The sequence below is a fragment of the Heterocephalus glaber genome, unplaced genomic scaffold, assembly GCF_053883595.1.
Source record: "Heterocephalus glaber isolate CG9 unplaced genomic scaffold, H.glaber_assembly_v1.0 deba00000347, whole genome shotgun sequence".
In the NCBI taxonomy this organism is placed as follows: Eukaryota; Metazoa; Chordata; class Mammalia; order Rodentia; family Bathyergidae; genus Heterocephalus; species Heterocephalus glaber.
Genome location: NW_028258143.1, coordinates 61,755,604 through 61,773,978, shown reverse-complemented (window position 1 = coordinate 61,773,978; position 18,375 = coordinate 61,755,604). Strand labels below are relative to the sequence as shown.

Genomic DNA, 18,375 nt, shown 5'->3' with positions numbered 1-18,375 from the left:
ACCTCTTATCAGCACCTTTAGCTCCTGAACTCAATGGATGAGCCCACCGATGAGTATAGCACTCCCATGACCCAGTCATCTTCCAAACACATGAGACTTTAGGGGGACATTTTAGATCTAGACCATAACACCATGCAATCATTGTGTGACTGTTCACCCAAGCCACTGAATATCTGTTTCATGTCAATTTATCTGTCCATTTTATGCTGACCTGTGATCACCCTGATCTTCCAGTTTTCTCTATATTTAAGTAAGTCTACCCATCATATATTTTATTTTTGCTGGAGCAAATGGAGCCAACATGATATTCATTTTTATTTTTAATATAGCATGATTTGAAAGAAAGTCCCTAAATATGAATTAAGAAGTGGAAACAAAGCAGCACTGGTATCTTGTGTGAGTCATAATTTCACATGGTTCCATAATATCATGAGCTTGATTCTTTTACTTAGAATAAGAGGTGCTAGGTAAGGTTGTGTGTTGATAAAAGTAATAATCTTTTAAAATTAATTTGGACTTATTAATAATTCTGTGTTGTATTCTATTTGTTTTCATTTAGCGAGACACATAAAATTTATTTCTTATCTTTGTAAAACCAGGAAATTTTAATATGGGAGCTGTGCAGGAAAGAAGATAAGACTTTCAAGGCCGCAAGACAGTGTTTCTTTTGTGGTATCTAATAGAACTATCTCTAGCGAGAAGGAGAGAAAAAGGCAGCTGGAGGACTAGGCATAAGTAAAAATAAAAAGGAAAATATCATACATTGATGTGTGGAAATATCATACATTGATGTGTGGATTCATTGTCAAGTGTTTAAAAAGGAAGATTTAAGTTTGTAGTTTTTCTTTCATTTACTCAGCTGAATGCTAAATCTCGCAAAGTTGATAGTACAAACTTTATAGATTTTATTTGGCTGCTGCAGTAAAAGTGGTCTGGTTAAAAAAATCTATAGGTAATTTAAAATTGTATTTTCAATGGTGTCACAGTTAACAAAAACATACTGTACTTTTGTTTGGTTTGACATCTGGTGAAATATTTGTTTGGTTAAAAATCTCTCTATGTGTGTGTGTTTATGTATTATTATCCACAAGGCACCCTTCTCCTCCTGTCTCCCGATCAGCCTTCGCACTCTCTATACACTGGTGCTGGGAAAAGAGTAAAATTCTCTGACAATTGTTTAAAATTGGTATGAACACTAAACCGGCTGGAAGAGAGCTTAGGTAGAACTCTTGAAGGCATTGGTGTAGGAAAAGATTTTATGAACAAAAGTTCAGTTGCACATGAACTAGCACAAACAATCAACAAGTGGGATCTCTTCCTATTAAAAAGCTTCTGCACAGCAAGAGAAACCATCAGCAGTGTGAAGAGACAACCCACAATGTGGAAAAAAATCTTCACCTGCTGTTCCTCAGACAAAGGTCTACTATCTCAAATCTATAAAGAACTTAAAAAGATTAGATCTCCCAAATTTAAAGACCCAATTGAAAAATGGGCAGCTGAAATGAACAGACATTTCTCAGACAAAGAAGTAGAAATAGCAAATAAACATATGAAAAAATGTTTAACATCAGGGTCATTCGAGAGATGCAAAAGAAAAAAAGACTGAGATTCCACCTCACCCCAGAAAGAATGGCTGCTATCATGAAATTAACCAATAACAAATGCTGGTGGGACTGTGAGGGAAAAAGGAACCCTTCTCCATTGTTGGTGGGAGTGCAGACTGGTGCAACCACTGTGGAAATCAGTATGGAGATACCTCAAAGAACCAGGACTGGAAGTCCCATTTGACCCAGCTATTCCCCTACTGGGGATCTTCCCCAAAGAATTAAAAGAATCATACCACAGTAACATATGTGCATCCATGTTCATAGCGGCACAGTTTGTAAAAGCTGAAACTTGGAAACAGCCCAAATGCCCATCAACTGGAAACTGGATAAAGAAAATGTGGATTTTTAAATAAAACGGAACACTACTCAGCCATAAAAAATGAGAAATTAGAGACATTTATAGCTAAATGGATGCACACTGAGGTGATACTCTTAAGTGAAATAAATAGGACACACGTGTAAATACTGAATAGTTTCTCTAGTGTGAGAAACTGAAAGTGTAAATAAGGACTAAATGGTATAATAGAGAATGTGAAGTAAGAAAAGGGGCAAAGGGGAGGGGGAAGTGGGAGGGGAAAGGAAAGAAGGGAATGGAATTAATATGAGAAAAATAAAAAATGGAAACAAAGTCTTTGTAGATAGGGAGGGATGGAGGGGTTGAAGGGAGGGCAGGAAAAGGGGGAAAAATAAGAACCAAGAGAGATTATGTAAAGGTGCAAATTTCCAATGATGAATGTCATTATATTGTATACCTAAAATGTACTGATAAAATTTATTTAAGAAAGAAAAAGAATTGGTATGAAAACATGAGAAAGAAAGCAGTCACTATAATTTAGTAACAGGGTATCTGATTCCATTAATTTGAAAAATAATGCTTCCGTTAATGGGACTTTCTAAAGCAAATAATAATTGTTATTTCACGTTGACTCTGTGTTCAATTTATTTTAAAGAACAGCAAATTATTATGAATTTTGACACGTTCCTGACATACTTAAAAGAAATGTAGATTTCTCTGGGAAAATCTTGCTAGAGAGAAAGAAAAATAAATTGTAACAAAAGCCTTTCTTTACCTTCTTATACAATTAACTTTTAACAATGTTAACTTTTGTTAAAGCAAATCCCCAAATGCACAGCACCTTGTGATGTGTGAGAGTGCTTTGTAACTGTAGGAACCCAATGATGATTAATTTTATGTATGAACTTGAAGGGGTCCCACGATATCCAGAAAACTCTCAGCCTCCTGTTTCTTGCAGAGGTTAGGGTTTGAATTGGTGAAATGAATAAAGCAGAAGGTCCTGTCCAATCTAATGTGAGTAGAACAAGAAAGCACAGTAGTGTTGGATTTGCCCTCTCTCTGTCTGACGTGTGAGCTGTGACATCCATCTTCTCCTGCCTGTGGTGCTCCTGGTTTCCTGTCATTCAGACCTCCTGGAATCTACACCATTGCTTCTCCAGCTGTGAAGGCCTCAAAACAAACAACACCACCTTTTGTGGGCCATCAGCTTACAGGCAGCAGATCGTGGGGTTTTCCTTGATTTTGTGAGTCAACGCTTTACAATAAATATCTATTTACAATATTATTTGCAATATTAAATAATATCTATTATTTACAATAAATATCTCTTTTTCATCATTATTTCTATCTCTAAGTTCAGTTTCAATGGAGAACTCCAAGACAGGAGTGAAATTCTCACTAATAAATATTAAATAGAAAGAAGGACACAGAGGGGAAAGGACAAATGTGCTCAGCTTATGGTGTCTGTGTTCTACAGAGTCCTGGGATTCTGTGAGAGTCTCAAGAAGTGGACAGGGTCTGGGGTGATCCCTGTGTAGAAAACTACTACTTTTTATTGAAGAATATAACATGAGAAATAAAGAAAGGGCTGGGAGAAATTTTGGGTAAAAAGAATTAACATAAAAATATGAATTCTCTAAATGTTGATATGAAAATGAAATTCATTTTCAAAGAAAATTCCCAATGAGCTGTTTTTTCAATCTAATGAAGTCTTTAAAAATTTTTATGTGGGAATAAATGCCTGAAATAAGGTAAGACATTTTTGAACAGAGGGCTAGTGGACCATTTGCCTTACCCAATGAGAACATGCTGTAATTTACTGTATTTGAATCAATATGGCATTGGCATCAGAACAGACCAGTGGAAAAGAATCCAGAATTTGAAAATAGATCCTTGTATGGATGAGAATTTAACATGCAGCTAAAGTGCTATTTTAACTCATTGGAAAATGATGGTTTTGTAATACAAGGTGTTAACCCAATTGGCTGTCCATCAGGAAGTAAATAAAATTGTATCACTGCCTTCTATTGTATAGGCAAATTTCAAATGGATTAAAAAATAAATGTAACAACACAAACACAAGCACCTATGAGAAATTCTAGAAGACCACATATACAAACCCGGGTTGGGGTTGGAGGATATATATATATATATATATATATATATATATATATAAAATATATTAAATGAAGAGACAAAGCAATAGATTTGGAAAAATATTGATGTGCAGAACATAGAAAGAAGATTAAAATCTATAATATATAAATGGTTCTTACAAATTGAAGAGATAATTTAATTCAAAAAATGTGTAAGATATAAAATAGGCAAAATTTAAAAGAGCTAAACCCAAAGAGATCAAACTCTTTCTAGGCAGGCAGATGCAAATTAAACTATGCTTCTCAGACTGGGCAAAATGAAGAAGAACAGGACGTTTTCTGTTGAGCTAGGGACAGGCAAGGATACTTTTAGTGGCAACAAAGAAAAACATAAATTATTGCATTGTTTTCAAAGTAATCTGGTAATGTCCAGTGGAAGAAACAAATTCGTGGTACTCTTTGATCTCACAGTTCTACTCTGGAGAAACTAACCAGCAGGAATAACAGCACCTGTGAAGAGTGCGTATAGAATGTTGGTTGTAACATTATTCACAGTGGCAGAGAATTTGAAACAAAAAGCGAACATCCATTATAGCACATTTATACCATGAAATATTTTGTAGACATTAAAAAGACTTATTAAAATCTTACCCGGGAATTCAGAGGGATGCCCATGAGGTGCTGATAAGTGAGAAAAGCATAATGCTGATACAGTACAATGTCCCAGCTTTGAAATATAATATCCTTCACTCTAAATGTATGTATATTTTGTAAATGCTTGTAATTTTTTTTTATCAGAGAAACACTGTCGCCTGTTACGTGGGTGGTGGTGATGATGGTGATAGAAGAAGAAATAGGAGAAAGAGAATGCATTCATTTTCTTCTATAGCAAATTGACACACACTTAGAAGCTTCACGCAACACACACTTATTTTCTCACACTTGTTCATGGGCCTGAAGTCCAAGCACATGTTGGCTGAATCCTCTGCTCAGGATCTCAAAAAGCTGCAAAGTAGGTGCTGGCTGCCGGATTTCCTTTTGGAGCTCAGGACTTCCTCTTCTGGGCTCACATAGTTGCTGGCAGCATTCCCTTCCTTTTACTAGGGGTGTGTGTGTGTGTGTGTGTGTGTGTGTGTGTGTGTGTGTGTGTATCTATCTATCCTATTCACTTAGAAGAAAGTTGTAGGTTTACTCAAACAAAGGGCTGATTATGGTGAGATCATGGATCACTTGGGGTCTAAAGTAGGGTGTGTGTGTGGTGTGTGTGTGTGTGTGTGTGTGTGTGTGTGTGACAGACAGCCAAGTAAACAATGAAAAGAAATATTCCAAAATGACCGAAGCCAGATTAAAAACAGAAATTATCAACATGATTCTATCACATATAAAAATCACATATGTGTTATATAAGCTCAAAAAGCAAGGCCACTAGAAAAAAAGAAAATTACTGCCATGTCTCAGGCCATGCATCTTAGGCATTTCCTCAGGTTGTTCTGAGACTATTAATATCATACACTACGATAGTACTGCATACTTCCATGGGTTCCTCAGGACAAGTGTCCCTCCAATTCAGTTTCTTTTCTTCTTCAAACTTTGCCCTCAACTTTCATTCATTCTAAAGCAGCGTCAATTGTCAAAGGACCGTTATTTCATGTACAGACTATAGGGAAAGAAGAAAGAACTCTAGTTAAATTATGGGATATATAAAAGTTTAAAGATGTTAAAATGAAGAATATATTGATCTTCGATTTGATGAAAATTACTTGGGAGCCTTATTTCCCAAGAAAGCTTTCTCTAGGTTGCCTGCTGGATGCCCTTAGAGCCCAATCAGCCATCTCCTTCCTCTGAAATATTGCTTTCCTCAGTCCTTCCACTTCCTAAAACGTACATTAGAAGTAACAGTAATCAGATTTAGGCCAAACAAAGGTAAGGAAGATACTTTCTAAGAGCAAGGTATTCTGAAGTCAGTCAGTGCTTCTAGGGCACTAGAATTCTACTTCCAGGTTAACAAAAGCAAACTTCAAATATAATAAACGTTTGTTTTTAAAGATGTTTTGATCAGTATGTTTGTGATGTATAATAAATACGCTCACTGTGGGGAATTGGTTCATGTACAAATCACATCTTGATCCTTTTTACTTCCCATTCCTCTCTTTCTCCCCTCTCCCTCATGTCCAGATCTCCTTCCCATCTGCACAAAATCTATTTCTCTGCGTCCTGTCATCTATTTTTCATTTTGCTTTTAAAATTATTTATACTTTAAACTTCTTATATAAGAGAAACCATGCAATATTAACCCTCTGGGTCTGATTTATCTCACTTAGCATTAAGAACATAAGGTCCATCCATTTTCCTACAAATGACCTAAAATTACCCTTCTTTATAGCTGAGTAGTACTCCAGTGTGTATATACATTCTAATTCATTACAGTTAAAGATACATTGCCATTAATCCTCACTAAACAACTCTCCCTTGCTTTGAATACACTTATCCCACTCTTATTATCACTTTCTGAAGCAGTTCTGGAAATACTCTTTTCTGAGTCTCTTTAGTCACATTATTGTGGCTGACTCTTTGTCCTGAATTGATTGGAAACATTTATCTGAATGTGACATTTGTGTGAATTTTGACTCTTAGAAGAGCCAGAAATCACATAGTGCCAGATCTGGTGAATAAGATGCATGAGGACACACTGTAATGTTTTACACGACTGCCTTTTGTTGGATGGCTCTCATCTGCAGCATTTGCTGTATCTTTCGTCATATCTGGTAAAGGCATTCATGAAAGAGGACCCCAGAGGTGCTTCAGAAAGTGGCAGGAAAGATTGATAAGTGTGTCTGGATAAAGGGGGAGGATTTTGAGAGGGATCCATGGCAATGTGTCTTTTACTGTAATACATTAAAAAAAGTAAAATTCACCATATATGCTTTTTTTTTTTTTTTTTGGTACCAGGGATTGAACTCGGGACCTTGCGCTTTTGAGGCAGGCAGCAGAACCACTGAGCTAAATCCCTGGCCCTACCATATATGTATTTTGATTTCCCATTTTTCTCTGTCTTTCTCTGCTTCTGTCTCTGTTTCTCTCTCTCTCTCTTTCTCAAGAAATGCTGTAAAGGCAAAATAATATAACAAAATTTTTGAATTAATTTTTAACTTTCTGTTGCAGATGTCTGGAAAAATTTTTAGCCAAGTACAGCAGATACATATAATTGTAATATCATCCGTGGACAATGTTTTTCCTTAGATAAACTGAGTGTTAATCAAACTTGAAAGGCAATTTAAATGAGCTATCTGTTGAAGTAATCTCAAATGCACTGAAGGTGGCTCAATGATTGCTTGAAAGAAGTGACATTTTAAAAACTGAAGGCATGTTGTCCCTTTGGTTGTTTCTTTGCTCAAAGGCAACTGTATAGTAAGAAACATTTTTCTTATATTTATAGGTTGTTGCTAAGTTCTCACATATCTATACAGCTTTCTTTAAAATGAAGGGAATCATGCTGTTTTTCTAAATATTTTTAATAAACACAAGCTTTAATATTACAAGCTCTAAAATTAGTTTAATATATTCAACAGGTATTTATGTTAAAAGTCATTAGAATTTTAAAATGTATTTTGTTTTATCTTCAATTTGTACTTCTTATTAGTACATGGTCGCAGTACATGATGATCAAATTCCTCCTGCAGAGTTGGTACACGTACATAACACATCTCAATGTTTTCATCCCTTCCCTTCCCTTTCTTTCCCCCTCCCTCCCTCTCTGGGTCCCTTTCCCATTTACAAATGATCCACCTCCTTACCTCCTATTACTTATCTTTTATTTTGCTCTTCATTTAGATTTTGGGATATTACTATTATTATTATTATGATTATTTTCACATTTAAGCATCTATGTATTTATTGCACTAAATCATCAAAGTTCACCAGAGTCTAAAACCACAGACAGCTTTTCTAGTTAAACATTTGGTGTTTCTAAGACGCATACAGATTTGTTCCACTGTGAAAAGAACGGGGAGCTTCTTATCAGTAAGTGTCTTCTTATAGGAGGGCTCAGCTAAGGACCCCAGCACATGACCTGACTTCCTTGGCGACAGGTCCAAACAGAACTTGGGGCCCTATCACCAGGCACCACCGTCTAGTGACAACTGCCCCCCCAGTCAGTTGGCTGAAAACAGTCAGCAGCAAACATGCTGTGCTGCTTTCCCAGGCCTCCTGGTTGCAGCCTCAGGTCCCCTCGCAGGGAAACCACTTGGCAATGAGTGAGAGGATGGTTCACTTGGCCCAGAAGCTTCAGGACCCTCGCCAGGAACCGTCCAACAGTCATGGGCAGCACAGGGCAGGTCTCACCAGACCCAGCCCCTAGATGCCCAGAGACAAGAGAGAGCCCAGGACAAGTGTCCCTAGGTTCAGCCACCAGACACTTGGAGCCACTGATATCTGGACAGGTACATTTAGAACCGATCACTGCTGTGAGTCCCCCTAAACAACCAACACCTCATCCTCAGTGTATTTGTGTCATGACTGGGGGTGGGACAGTGTCCTGAGAGAAGTCCTCCTGGATAGGACCAGGTGGTGGGAGGCTGTGAGCATGGGGTCCTGTCATATTCCTACCCTGGACAGGGCAGGCAGCAGGAGAAAGGCAGTGCCCGAGTGTTTGTCCCCAGCCTCATTGGCATCTCCTGTCCTCCTGAGGCAGAAGCCTGTGACATGTCTATTGGTTGTGTGGGGAGCACAAGGTTATCTGGAGCAACAATTGCATACATTATGGTCTATTCATTTCAGATGTCCATTTTTCGATTGGGTCTTTAAATTTGGGAAGTCTGATTCTTTTAAGTTCTTTATAGATTCGCGATAGCAGACCTTTGTTTGATGGACCACTGGTGAAAATTTGTTCCCACATTGTAGGTTGTCTCTTCACACTGTTGGTGGTTTCTCTTGCTGTGCAGAAGCTTTTTAGTAAGAAGAGAATCCACTTGTGGATTGTTTGTGGTAGTTCATGGGCAACTGAGGTTTTGTTCATAAAATCTTTTCCTACGCTGTCTTCACGAGTTCTACCTAACCTCTGTTCCAGCCGGTTCAGCATTTCTGTTTTAATATCTAGACCTTTAATCCATTTAGATTTTAGTTTAGTGCATGGTGAGAGATATAGGTCTAGTTATAGTCTTTGGCAAGTTGAAACCCTATTTCTCCAGCACCATTTATTAAAGAGGCTATCTTTCCTCCAGTGAGGGTGTTTGGCTCCTTTGTCAAAGATGAGGTGGCTGAGTGTGTCTGGAGTTGTTTCGGCATCTTCTAATCTGTTCCGCTGGTCCTCAAGTCTGTTTCTTTGCCAGTACCATGCTGTTTTTATCACAGTAGCTTTGTAATATAGTTTCAAGTTGGGGGTTGTAATAATCCCTGCCATGAAAGTGTAAATAATGACTAAAAGGTATAATAGATAATGTGAAATAGGAAAAAAAGGGGCAAAGGGGAAGGGGAAGTGGGAGGGGTAGGGGCAAGGAAAGAAGGAAATGGAATTAATATGAGAAAATGAAAAAAAGTAAACAATGTCTTTGTAAGTAGGGAGGGAGAGAGGGGTTGAAAGGAGGGCAGGGGAAGGGGGACAAAATAAGAACCAAGAGAGATTATGTAAAGGTGCAAATTTCCTATGATGAATGTCATTACATTGTATACCTAAAATGTACCAATAAAAGGATATACAGTTAAAAAAAAATGAATTATGGTCTAATGCAGCCTCATGCTTTCCTGCCAACTGCTGGGCATTGTCCCCACAGAGCTGTATGCAGCACAATGGCCTGGAGCAGGTTGCCTTGGGCCTGTATGCCATGTGCCTACACCAGATACTGGGCCCCATAGGAACAGCAGAGGCCCGCTCAGGTGCAGGGTGTGAGTGTGAACAGAGGAGAACTGAGAGGACCTTTGGGGCTAAATAACAACTGCAGCACTGACGGGGCCCGCCGTCACTAGTCGAACAGTACCTGAGAGGAGGGGTGAGGATGAAAGAAAAACACACTTCAAAAGAAAAAAGACAGAGTCGTCAGCGCTCCCAAGACCGAGCTTTGAGTTTATTTTTCTCTTCCCTTTTATAGAACCCGTGAGTTTGTTACAGGTGAATTTGGTTGTTACAGCTGAGTTTGGTTGTTACCTCATGACCCTTATCCAGGGACTCCTGCTTCCCTGCTTTCCAGTCCCTTGGCAATTCCCCACCCTCATGGGCCTTCCTGTTTCTCAGGGCTACAGAACGTTCATCACATTCCAGGGCAATCTCTGAAGATAAACATCCAATTTAGGTAAGGACGCGGTTCCTCATAACATAGTCTCCATGAAATGGAGGGTAAGATTCAAAATGGAGTCTCCTTAGCTACCACCGCTCCCCACACAGCACCTCCTCCAAAGCTGGGTAAACAGAGGGCCCATGGTCCTGGTCCCAAAAGAGTCTGGGGTCTCTTCTTCTCAACCTCAACATTCTTTCCGCTCAGCCACACACTTGGCCAGGTGCACTGTCACTGTCTTCACGTTGGTGGGAGCATCACAATAGGAACATGGACACTAAGTCACCTCACTTCCTGACACGATTTCATTCTGGCATTTCACCTCATTGTAAATCCTGGGTCCAGGAGCCCATGTGGCACTGTCCCGACTGTCCTGTCACCCTGTCTCCAGCTCTTACACATCATGACATCTGCAGAGGCAAGCTCACCCAAAACATCAGGCCCGTGCTACTCTGTCATTTCTCTGGCACTTGCTGTCTCACAGAACTTATACAGGCTCTGCAGGTCACAGGATGGGGTCCCCATTGGCTAAATGACATTGTATAAGGGAGACAGTGAACACAGCCACTCCGCCTTACTAGGTAAGAAAACCAGACCTGATTCTTTCATGGGGGCCTTTCATCAGAAACCTGGGGAACATTCTGTGTGACCTCATAAAGGACTGGGCCACCTAGGATGGGACTCTGTTTTCTCACCTCTACAAGGGGAAGTTGTCTCAGGACACATGGGCTGTTGTTCTTCATGCATGGAGTTATATACATCCTGTACGCAGCTAATAAGCTGGTTACATAATGCTAGTATTTGTAGGTTTCCTTCTGAAATTCAACTTTTAGTATAAGAATCCCTTTTCTGCTGGGCCCTTCATGTGCCCCCTCTGTCATGAGCCTATATGGACCATTTGGAGTGTCATTGTTGCTTTAGCCTCAAACTCTACTGGGAATTAATGGGGGAGGGGACACTAATTCCATGACACTCTACTGTCTCATCACAGTTTGGAAATCGGTCAACCAAGAGCTTGGCAGAGGTCTGCACAGTAAACACGGTGCAGGCAGGGATTCCTCACACTCCAGTGGAGACCCTGGGGCAGGACTTCCAGGATAACAAGAGCAGGTGGGTGCCATCAATCCATGAATGCACATGAAGAGACACTATGTGCAGAAACATTGACCATGATCCTAGAAGCAGAGCAGATGCCATCACTGCCCTTTTGGGTTTCAATGTTGGGGGCCACAAAGTCACCCTGGGCAACAGTTCAGATATTCCTCACACTAAGGTAGATTCCATCCTTTCCTGGCCTCCACAGATGTGGATACAAGCAGTGCGAGTGTGGCCAGAACAGACACAGAGAACTGAGCAACCCATTACTGCATGAGCAAGAGACTCAGCTCTCACTCCTACTCACAGACTCCTACTGACCCCTCACATCTCACATATTAATGCAGCAGCCCTGTGCCCTTGTGGGCAAGGACACAGCAGATACCAATCCCTGTCCTCATGGAGCTGACCTGCCAGTGAGGAGAGGCAGAGGTCAGGCTTCCCTGAAGAAACAGAGCTATCACACCACTAAACAAGGACCGCCTCCCACGGAGCCTTCTGTCAGCCTGTCAGGGCTGCCTGGGACTGCACTGTCCCTTTCAGGGTGGGGAGCTTGTAGACCTGGCACTCCACAGATTGGGCAGGAGGCCCCCGTGTTCATACTGACAGGTGCCCTGGGAAGATAGTGTGGATCTAAAGGCCAGGCCTCTCACTTTGCTGCCTACCTGTCTTCCCCAGGTGCACCTTTTCTATCTTTGACTCCTCAATGGAGCTGAAATCCCAGGTGCAGCCCCAGGATGAGCGTCTCCAGGACCACTTGGTGCCTCCTGCGTTCTCTGATGAAGAGCCCCAGGGTGAGAGGGCTGTAGAATGGAACTGTGGAGAGGATACGGGCCTTAAAACACAGCAAGGCTGTGAGCTGTTGAGTGACGCATAAACATTGAGACATTCAGCAGTCAGTGGGGGGCTGCAGGCTGGGAGGACTTCCTGGGGCTGTGTTGGTGCACACAGCTGTCTCTGACAGGCAGAGGGTTTTGCCCATAAGGGAACAAGAAAAGTTGGTGATCTTTTCTCTTCTTGCAACTGCAATGCCAGCTCCAGCCCACGCTGATGTCCCACCTGCAGAGCTCGTGCCAACTGCAACTGCAGCTCCCTCACCAGTTCTGACCCCACAACAAGAGCCAGGACCTGAAACCCCTTCTCCACCAGCTGCAGAGCTGCAACTCCTGGTGGCTCCACAGCAAGTGCTATCTCTTGAGCTCTACTTGGGGTCAACCCTTGACCCATACCTGGAATTCCTCTCCCTTATAGATTTAGTTATTATTATATTTATTGTTACTCTTATTTTCCAGAGACAGGTCAATGACAGAATTATTTAAAATAAAATTTAAGCTTTTAGTCTTGTTTAAAATGATCAACTTGCTGCATTTTCAGTGCATTCTCATTCATTTGCAATGTTGCGCAACCTTCACCACTGTCCAGTTCCAAGACATTTTCAATACGCAAAGGTATTTCCTCCCTTCTCCCCTGCTGCTAGATCCACTCATCTTATGTCCTTGTAATTAATCTATTCTACATTTTTCACAAAACTGCAATCATATTGGTCTTTGGCTGCAGAATCTTGGAAGCTACTGTTCAATCTTGCTTATTGGAGGACAGGAAAATCCCAGATAGATTCCCATGATTTCTCATCACAAACTAAATTATGCAGTGTTTTTTCAGACAAGAGATAAGTTTTGCAGTAAAATACAGAAAGCACCATAAGGAAAAACACAGAGATAGTCATCCTACAGAGGAACAGGGACCTCTCCCCCGGGTGCTCCTCCTTTGTGTCTTCATCCTAGGGTTCAGGTGTGCATCTCTCAGCTGCAGGATGGGGAGTCTGGCAGAGCACAGCTCTCCTGTCATCTCATGTGTGTACTGGGGACATGGCACAGTCATCCTTCATCCCTTGACATTTTCAGTGCCTACACTGTGACAGTTGTCTCAGCAACTTTTGCTCTAGACTCTTTCCAAATTTTCTCCCCCATACCAGAGCTGAAGGAAACATCTGCATCTGTCAGTGTCATTTTTTTTCTCACCTTGCACATTCATTCTACTCCTTGACTCATGGGATAAATTAGGTCGATGTGAGGTACAAGAGCTCATGCTGGAGCAAACCCATCCTGAGCACAAAGGCTGAAGTTTCAATTGTAGAATCTTGAGAAAAAAGTGACTTCTTTATGGAGGAAACTTGGCAACGTGTCTTACTTTGACTATAATTTACATCTACCCACAACATGCTTGTGTGGCTTCCTGATGTGTACAGCAGGCTCTGGCTTCCAGCTAAACATGCTTTTAAGTGGAAGACTTGCCCGCCGGCTCAGGTCTGGATACATCTGTGTCGATGAAGTACAGGTTGAGTTCTCTCCTACCTGAAGGAAACCAGGAAGGTTGGCAATCTCAAGACAATAAAAACACTGGTATGTATTTAAACCTTGCATAAATAACTTTTAAACAATTTGTACAAAAATAGTTCTGCATAATCAAACAAAATGTGTCAGGATGGCAGCAGATGCGGCATGTGGTCTACATTATGTTGACACCAAAACCCTCGACCTTGCAAGGACCTGGGTGTCCAAACAAAAACAACACCAAAGCAACCCCCAACCCCAAGCCCACGTGAGCCCTCCTCTCCTGACCGGAGCGTCTCCTCCCAAGGCTACCTGAGAAGTGGTCCGGAGAGCAGCGTGGTCACCACGCAGAGCAGAGCAGGCTCCCCTCACTCCCTGGCGAGGGGTGAGCCGTCGCTCCCTAGGCGAGACCTGCACACGGAATTGCGGTCGCCTGCAGTCCCGGTCCAGAGTTCCAGTGGGAAACAAAGCCCTCCGTGGCTATGACATCTTTCCCTGCCACCACTCCCTGCCCTGCCCCGTATTTACACACTTATCCTTGGACTAACTCAGTTTTTGCAGGAGTTTTTCTTCGACTAGCCCTAACTGGACACTCACGGACATCTCGACAATAAACTGCTCACAGCCTTCCTTGGTGACTTGCTTCCAGTACCTTCAGGTCAATATGGCAGATGTTCCCACAGCGTTTGAAGGAGGACAGGCACTGATCAGTGACCTTATTGCAGTCTGACAGGATGATCTCGGTCAGAGAGTCCCGGGTGGTGGTGCCGACTGCAGTGAGCAGGTTGATGGACTGGTCCGTGACGTGGTTACAATAGCTGAGGTGCAGCTTGGAGAGCAGGGGCATGTGGCGGATGATGAGCCGCAGGGAGGTGTCTGTGATGTCCAGGCCTGCCAGGCGCAGCTCCACGATGTTCGGGAGCTTACTCCGATTGTCCATCTGACCCGGCCTGTTATCTGTGGGCGGGGACATCTGGGCGTCCTTGAGGCTTTCTACCCACTGGACATCCAGGGTCCGGAGCAGCGGACAACTGGAGCTACAGAGGGCAGAGACTGCAATCCAGGAGCAGCTCGCCAGCATCAAGTCTCAGGCAGCCGGTTGATGAGCCAGCTCAACTGCTTCTTAGAGATGTTGGTCCACCTGAGGTCGAGGGAGACAGGCTGGCGCCGAATGATGCCACTGAGTGTCAGGGGTGTGATGGACTTGCAGTGGTTCAGGTCGATGCGGGTCCACAACAGCTTACTGCAGCACCAGCCGTTCCAGGTCCTGCAGACTCGCATGCAGACACGCAGGTCTTGATGGCTGAGGTAGCTGAAGACGGCCATCCACACCTCCCTGTGCATGACGAGGGCCGCCCCATGGTCCAGGGGCAGCGAGTCGGCTGGGGGGGCTGATGGGGGGCGGGCGGATCACGTGGCGCTCCATCTGGATGCACTTGGGTGGGGGCACAGAGGGTGGGGGCCGGGAGATGACACGGGGGGGGGGCTGCGCAGGCCGTGGCCCAGTGGGTGCCGCAGCTCCCGGGGGTGCCATTGAGCCCCTTGCTGAAGCGGTGGGGGCGCTCACAGTGGCCCAGCGGCCGCTTGGGCTCCTCCTTCTCGCTCTCGGGCTCTGACCTGATGGGCTGGTGGTTCTCGTGGGCCAGGCTGCTCTCTGTTTTCTGGATCTAGTGGTTGAGCTCCTTGCTCGGCTCCTTATTGGGAAGCCGTTTCCAGCACCATCTTCACTTTCTTCTTTTCCTCCGAGCCCTCGGCCCCCTCCGTGCTGGGCCCTGCGGTGGGCGAGCTAGAGCATGAGTGGTCGCTGTCCCTGCTTCTGGGGGGCGCCTCAGGCAAATCATCCTCTGGCTCCTGCTCGAAGCGCCGCAGAGGCTTGGTAGCCAGTGGCATCTGGTCCTCAGCGTTCTTCCAGGACCTCCGCTTTTTCCTGAAAAGCTTATCTTCTTTGCCAGGCTTTAGCTGCTGCTCGAAGTGAGACTGGCTCTCCACCAGGGGCTGAGGCTGCTGCCTAGAGGGGCCCTCGGCGAGAGGTGAGAGGAACCCGGGACGTTTGCAGCGTCGAGGCTCGGTTGCGTGCGCTCAGCTCCTGGGGCTTCTCATAGTTCCCCTTCCTCCTCAGGCGCACGTTATCCGACTTTCGGCGCAGGATGCGGTCCACCGGCGCCTTCTTGGGGTGCTCGTTCGACCTGCGCCTGGGCGCCTCCTCACACTCACTCCTCCGCTTGGCCGGCTCCTGGCCTCCCTTGTTGTCCCGGTTCATCTTCTGCTCCTTGAGCAGGGAGCCCGGCAGGTGGGAGGCATACTTAAAGCCAGGGCCACGCTTTTGTTTCCCGGTCTTGCCGGCGTGGTTGCACTTCGGACACTCCCAGCAGTTTGGAAGCTCTTCGTTGATCACACGCTCTGACTCCTTAATCTTCAGGCAGCCAGGGTGGATGATCTCACTGAAGATGGAACACTCCACGAGCATGAGGTTGAACTTGCCCTCTTCCTCTTCCACTGTGTCCTCCTTCCCCGCCTCGCCACACACAAGGCCCACAGCGGCGTGGGGCAGCACTGGCGCATGATACAGCTCTGCTTCAACCGCCCAGGGCCCCCGAACTTCTTCATGTCCTCGCAGAAGAAGCACTCTCTGCACTCTGTCCTCAGGCACGCCTCGCACTTGCGGCATCTCGTCAGGTGCCTGTGAGCTCCTGCCGTAGTTCGGTTGGCAGCCAATTTCACTGTGGAGGACGGGCCCAGCTTGCCCTTGGGCCGACCCATTGCCCGATTCTGGTCCGGCTCCGATTCACAGTTGTCCTCCTCGGCGCTTACGGACATGGGACATGGACATGGCTCATGGTGGGCCCAGGCTCATGTGCGCTGACGTGGCCCAGCGGTGCTGCTGCCACCGCCGCCGCCCGCCCGGAGCCGATTTTGGGATATTATTAGGATTGGCATAAGCAACAGCTGAAATAGCTGCCTTTAAGAAAGTACAGATAGGGCCAGGGATTTAGCTCAGTGGTTCCAGTGCCTGCCTTGCAAGTGCAAGGTCCCGAGTTTGATCCCTGGTACCAAAAAAAAAAAAAAAGAGGAAGTATAGATAACTTTTTTTTTTTTTGTATCGGGGATCGAACTCAGGACCTTGTGCCTTGCGAGGCAGGCGGCGGAACCACTGAGCTAAATCCCTGACCCACCATTTTTAATTAATTAATTAATCTGACATTGAATTTAATTAATTTAATTAATCTGACATTGAATTTCCTAAGTGCTGTTCTAAGTGCTTTAACTAGAACTCCGAGAATCTATTTACATCTCCTGTTTGAAGGTGAGCTGAAGGTGTAGCTATCTGGAGCTGTCGTTTGCTCTTTGTTGAAACCCGTAGTCCCCAGTCAGGCAAGAGTGTGATTTTCAGGCACCTTACTGACCTCCCACAAGCTGCTGCCCCACAGGATCCAAAGACAGTGATGAGCAGCAGGACAGCAGGCTCGGCCTCCTGTCCTCACTTTGTCAGTGTCATCTAAGAGTGCCTTTTTTCTTTCTCTTTGCCTCTGTCTTTGATCTTAGGCATTGCTTGGATTTTATCCTTGTCAATCTTCTTAATTCCTTGTCTTGTTTTCTCTTTTCTTTTTATCACACACAGGCAATAATAGCTGCCAGTGCTAAGGCAGATGCTGCTGAATCAGAGGAGGGTGGCTTTAATTAGTAAATGTAAACATTATGGCTTCTTCTCTCTTTGAGCTATGTGGAAGTATATGACAGCTTGACCTTCAAGCCTTTGCCTTTCTAAAATACATATTGGCTTTAGGATATCACAATACTTACAAGTTCAAAGTGATATAACCTGAACTCACATTTTCATATTTTTCAGTTACTCAGTCTGTATTCACATGAAAGCTGCAAGAAGATTTAGGCTTTCTCAGCACTAATGAGATGGTACTACATCCATCCATCCATCCATCCACCCACCCATCCATCTAGCAAGCCAACCAGCCAATGGTGATTCCCTTACACAAATTGGGGCCACTTGTATTCTGCTCCCTAAAACAGAGATCTTTCTTCAGGGCAGAGCTCTTGTACGTAAGCATTAAACTCAGTCTCATGTGTCAGAAGTCTAAAGGAGACAAAAGATGTTTGGAATAAATAGTTACAGAGGGTCAAACTAGCTACCCAGTTTTCCAATCTCTGTACCTATGATAAGTCAGAGCCCAGGTTACCATTTGCAGTGTATGTTCTTATTACAGACCCCCTTTTCATTTTGGAACTATCCTTACATCTTGCTTCACGAGGCTTTCCAAGGGTCTAATTTCTGGGTCAAATCCAGCTCAGCCACCTGTGACCTGAGCTGGGTTCAACATCTCTGCTTCCCCTCACCAGGAAGGGGATAATGGGAGGCTCAGAATTAGGCTGGTGTGAGCTGATTCCTAAAATTCATATACATTCATTCCTATCCTATCAGTATAGGCCTCAGATAAAAAGTGTTTTTTTTTTCATATATTGTAAGAGAGTGCTTGGTGTGGTAGTTACTTTAGAATAGTTTATGTTATTTTTGGTGAAACTATCACTGTATTATTTTTCTCCTTGTGTTTTGCTGCTCTCTGACCTGAGGAGACAGATCAGGAGTGCTGAACACTGCATGTTTTAAATCACCTCAAGTGGTTTTCCTTTTTTTTTTGGTATTGGGGATTGAACTCGGGTCCTAGCACT

The 18,375-nt window shown here is 43.8% G+C and overlaps 2 pseudogenes; both read right to left on the bottom strand.

The window, feature by feature from the left end:
- Positions 1-9,884: 9,884 nt before the first annotated feature.
- LOC101713690 (lysine-specific demethylase 2B pseudogene) lies at positions 9,885-16,509 on the bottom strand (annotated as a pseudogene).
- A 16-nt stretch (positions 16,510-16,525) lies between these two features.
- Positions 16,526-18,375, bottom strand: part of LOC101719589 (oxysterol-binding protein-related protein 8-like) — a 49,324-nt pseudogene continuing 47,474 nt past the window's right edge.